The sequence below is a fragment of the Cebus imitator genome, unplaced genomic scaffold (genome assembly GCF_001604975.1).
Source record: "Cebus imitator isolate Cc_AM_T3 unplaced genomic scaffold, Cebus_imitator-1.0 Scaffold156, whole genome shotgun sequence".
NCBI classification, from domain to species: domain Eukaryota; kingdom Metazoa; phylum Chordata; class Mammalia; order Primates; family Cebidae; genus Cebus; species Cebus imitator.
The window spans coordinates 47,969-53,607 of NW_016107471.1; the positions used below are offsets into that span (position 1 = coordinate 47,969).

The 5,639-nt window shown below is 39.0% G+C and overlaps 1 pseudogene; it reads left to right on the forward strand.

Moving 5' to 3' along the window:
• Positions 1 to 1,041: 1,041 nt before the first annotated feature.
• LOC108314537 lies at positions 1,042 to 2,043 on the forward strand (annotated as a pseudogene).
• Positions 2,044 to 5,639: the final 3,596 nt, after the last annotated feature.

Here is a 5,639-nt window from a genome sequence, read left to right on the forward strand (position 1 = left end):
GAGAGGGGATTTCCTGAACTCTTAAGCATCAAGGTTAAATCTTCCATGGTCTAACACCTTGCAAGCTGCAAATAATTGAAGAGGGGCAAAAAGCTCACCTTAAAGAAATTATTAGTATAGAAGCTTTCTGCACTTTCTCAACATCTCTTCTCCTTAGGCCTGCATAAGAAATTCAATACAAAGTCTGGATAATTCAACTATAAACTCAGCATCAGAACTTTTTTTGTCTTCCTATTTGCTAAGGTTTCCCCAAACTGGGCTTATCCAGTCCTAGAGCCCTGGAAAAGATTTGAAAACACGAACTATATTAAAAATAATGTGCGGCCGGGCACAGTGGCTCACGCCTATAATCCCAGCACTTTGGGAGGCCGAGGTGGGTGGATCACGAGGTCAAGAGATCGAGACCATCCTGGTTAACATGGTGAAGCCCCGTCTCTACTAAAAATACAAAAATAAGCTGGGCATGATGGCGCACGCCTGTAGTCCCAGCTACTCGAGAGGCTGAGGCAGGAGAATTGCTTGAACCCAGTAGGTGGAGGTTGCGGTGAGCCAAGATCGCGCCATTGCACTCCAGCCTGGGTAACAAGAGCAAAACTCTGTCTCAAAAATAAAATAAAATAAAATAAAACAAAATAAAATAAAAATAATGTGCCTTGTCTAGAGAGCATACACATTTTAAAAGCCTAGAGATCCTGGCTTGGGAAAGCTAGAAAAGTAAATACCAACTATGATGACTGGAGAAGCTAATCTAAATTCCTTTGCTGAATCTTGTCCCCAAACTTCCAATAAAAATAATTTAGGCTTTGGCCCTCAGAACTATTCCTTACAAAAAATTGCTTATCATTATACAAGAATAGTTTCTCCTATTTTTTTATTTGTTTTTCCTCTAGTTTTATTCTTTCCCACATAGATTAAACCAAAATAAGATTAGCCAGACCTAATTTGATTCTAATCCAAGCCACACACCCTATGTATTCCATTACAAATCAAGTTTAATTTACTGACTTCCCTAGGTCCCAACTGAATAACCTACTGGAAGCCATGAAAGGGGTCACAGAGTAAGACTGCAGGCCAAAAAAAGAATGTGAAAAACAAAAGCAAGCCTGGAAACAAATTCACCCAAAACCATAACTTGGTTAAGATGTTTCTTGTGGAATTTGAATGCTAAAAGGTCAAGTCTCCTAACAGAAAAAGCAGCCAACAGAGAAACAGATGCATTCACATTCACTCATTCATTCATTCAACAATTATACATAGACCTCTTATATTCATGAATTTTAACAACAGTAGAAACCGGCCGGGTGCGGTGACTCATGCCTGTAAGCCCAGCACTTTGTATGTTGTAAAATATGTGAACATAAACTTTACTTTTTATCTGCTTTTATTTTTTGGTAATTTGGAAGCTGAATTAAAAACACCCTCTTTAATTTTGGCAACCAGTAGCTTTTAGATTCTTTTAATCCAAGGGATTTTTAGACCTTCTGAAGTCGAGGTTTACTTCTGAAGAATAAGGTAAATTTTGTTTGCTAACAATGTGAAAGTAAGAGCTAATTTAATAGCTATATATGGTCTTATACCAGTGATAAGTCATTAATATTATTATTGCTTGTTATAAACGTTCACAATATTTTTGATCCTCAAAATCACCCTCATCACAGCAGTAGTACTCCAGATGAGTGTGAGGAGATGAATGAAAAACCCAAAAAGAAGAAAAAGCAAAAGCCCCAGGAGGTTCCTCAGGAGAATGGAAAGGAAGATACATCTCTTTCTCCAAACCCAAGAAAAATAAATCTTTTCAAGGAGTTGTTGAGCAGCGATCTTGAAGAGATGGCTGGCAGCACCAGTCTTCCCAAGAGGAAGAAGTCTTCACCCAAGGAGGATACAGTTAATGACCCTGAAGAGGCAGGCAACAGAAGTGTCTCCAAGAAAAAGAGGAAACCGTCCAAAGAGGAGCCCGTCAGCAGTGGACCCTAAGAGGCTGCTGGCAGCAAGAGCAGCTCCAAGAAGAAGAAAAAGTTCCACAAAGCAGCCCAGGAAGATTAGAATGCAAATGGACATTCTCTGGGACACAGGGCATACCATAGCCCATGGTGACATTTCCCACTGTGTCCTGTTCCCCAATAAAAACACATTTACACACACACACCGAAAACAAAAACAAACAAAAAAAAACACCCTCATGAAATAAGAGAGAAATTATGACCACTTTGAAGATTAGGAAGAGGAGGCTCAGGAAAGGGAAATGTTATGTCCAAGGTCACTTTTTCTAAGTGGTGAATTCAAAATTTTTTTTTTTTTTGAGATGGAGTTTCACTCTGTCGCCCAGGCTGGAGGGCAGTGGCACAATCTCAGCTCACTGCAACCTTCCCTTACTGGGTTCAAGCAATTCTCCTGCCTCAGCCTCCCGAATACCTGAGATTACAGGCGCCCGCCACCATACCTGGCTACTTTTTGTATATTTAGTAGACAGTGTTTTACCATGTTGACCAGGCTGGTCTTGAACTCCTTACCTCAGGTGATCCATCTGCCTCAGCTTCCCAAAGTGCTGGGATTACAGGCGTGAGTCACCACGCCTGATCCTCAAATCTTAAGACTATCTGATCACTGTTCTCTTCTACTTTTCCTCCAAGTAATATTTAGTTTAAAATTTAAGCTTTTGTGTATTTTGTTCTAGGGGTTGGGACTATAAAGCTATACACATATCTAAAATTCCTCCTTGGCCTAGGCAACATGGCAAAACCCTATCTCAACAAAATAATACAAAAATTAGCTGGGCATGGTGGTGTGGGTCTGTAGTCCCCATTACTCTCTGAGGTGGGAGGATAGCTTGGGCCCCAGAGGTTGAGGTTGCAGTGAGCCAAGATCGCACCACTGTACTCCAGACTGGGCAGCAGAGCCAGACACTGTTTCAAAAAAAACAAAAATTCCTCCTTATGATTCAAAAGATTCCTATATAGTCCTCAATCTTTGGTTTTGCTTTAAGAACAGATCATCTACCCCATTAAGCTTAAAAACAAAAATTAAAGACAGAATACGAACATGAGACTACAAATGCATTAGACCTCCAATAAATTGAACAAAAATGTTCAGTTTAGTTACAGCATGTCATTTGATGAACAGAAAATTAGAGAAATGATTTTATTCCCCATTTCAGCATTATTTAACTAGACAACCTTGGGTAAATCCCTCAAGTTCTGTGCCTCTGTTTGTATACACTATCAAATGGGTATAAAAAATTGTCCTTCAGGGCCAGGTACGGCAGCTCATGCCTGTACCCCTAGCACTTTGGGAGGCCGCGGCAGGTGGATCATGAGATCAGGAGTTCAAGACCAGCTTGGCGAAGATGGTGAAACCCCGTCTCTACTAAAAATACAAAAATTAGCTGGCGCGGTGGCAGGTGCCTGTAATTCCAGCTATTAGGGAGGCTGAGGCAGGAAAATAACTTGAACCTGGAAGGTAGAGGTTGCAGTGAGCCGAGATCACTCCACTGCATTCCAGCCTAGGCAACAGAGCAAGACTTCATCTCCCCCGACAAAAAAAATTATCCTTCAAATTTTATAACCACTACAAAATCATTATATCTAAAATTGTTATATATTTCCTAGTACTACTGGTATAAGAATTCTGAAAAAAAAGAGAAGAAAAATCTCACTTTCAGTTTCATCTCACGCAATAGTTTACATGGCACTTCCCGCCCCCCGCTTGTTTAGTATCTAGAATATTGTGTACACATTCATTAAATTCCTGAAATTCTTTTTACTGATATCCCTTTGGACCCTGAATCCAAAATTATGTAGCTGTTTTCCCTATTATATAAATAGACTGGTTTGCACAGATTACACAGTAAGTTAGCAGCAGAATCAAAGGTCAAAATGTCTCATCGATATCCTAACCTGCCAGGATCTTCAGGTCACACCACTGCTAACAAGACAAAACTGTGACAGTCTCTCTAACATCACCAGAATTCTCTAAGCTGAACCTTATTTTGGCTATCAGTTTCCTTCAGTTCCCATGCTGAATTTTATCAAATCTCCTTCTTTCTCATTCTCTATTCGTGCCCAATAAGTAAAGAAATAAAAAAGAAAAGCTGTAAAAAGCAGAGCACAGCATCTGGATAATACACAAGCCAGACAACCCGACATTTAAATAAGGGTTAACTAAATGGATTTTTTTGTGTGGATTTGTTTTTTTTTTTTTTTTTTTTTTGAAACAAAACAGTGTCTCACTCTGTTGCCCAAGCTGTGGGCAGGTACACAATCACAGATCATTGCAGCCTCAGCCTCCTGGGCTCAAGCCATCCTCCCACCTCAGCCTCTTGAGTAGCTGGCACTACAAGCATGCATCATCACACCACTCTGATGTTTTGTTTTGTAGAGACAGTTCTTGCTATTTGGCTAAGGCTGGTCTCAAACCCCTGGACTCAAGTGACCCTCCTGCCTCGACCCTCCAAAGTGCTGAGATTATAGTCATGAGCCACTGTGCCTGGTTGGATTTCCTGTCTACAGTTTAGAAAGTGAATTTTCTTTAATCACCTAATGAGTCTCACGATATAACAGCAAGATACAATGTGAGTTTATCATTAAATTTTATTTTCATGAAATTTTTTGTATAGCCAGAATCACAAAACAAAAATGAGGAAATGCATAATTTGATTTACAAAAAGTGAAAGAAAAAACACCCCTGTGGGAACTCCATCACCACAACAAAACAACAAAAAACAAAAAAAATCACAAAAATCTTTCAGAAAAGGCAGTCTAGTCACCCAAAGAAATTCATAAATTGACTGGCTGGAGAAGATCTATTGAAAATATACACATAGTCCTTACAAATTAAGAAGTAACATATGGAGTAAGTGATCAAAGCGTATGTGAAAATAATAGCAATAGTTCTGTATTTACCATGTGATTTATAATGGACTATGCATTTTTTTAATCTAATATTTTACTTAATCCTTACAAATGCTAGATTGACTTATTTTCAAACTTTGGGTGCATAAGAACCATGAGTCGATCCTGCTAAGAGGGCAAATTTCTATAACCCAAACCCCAAATACTTGACTCAGTATATTATCTGAGTTTGATCTAGTGCTTATGTGAGATATTCAACAAACATTTACTAAATTATTTTATGCAGTACGTATTATTAAACTCAATTTTACAGACATGGAAACAGAGCCATGAGTATATAAAGTAACTTGCTAAAAGTCATAAAACTTAGCATAAGTAAAATGGACCAGGTCTCTCACTTATTCGTTCCTATATTCATTTTTTCAACAGGTATCTGAATACTTCCTATAAGCTTTCGAAAGGGAAAGGCATTCAGATGACAAAAATCAATTATTTCTGTACCATTAGCTGAGAGTCCTGAAAAGCGTCCCTCTACCAATGTAGTACTGGAGTATACATCAAAAGGGATACAAATCAAGAGGCAAGAAAAAGGGGATGTTCTAGTTTTATTTCTAGAGATAGCAGCAATTATTTTAGAAATAGCTGTTTCCTTTGGACACTAAAGTTTTTTCAATGGGGAATATTTTAAAAGGTGTTTTTTCTAGGCCTGGCACAGAGGCTCACACCTGTAATCCTAACACTTTGGGAGGCCAAGGTGGGCGAATTGCTTGAGCTCAGGAGTTCCAGACCAGC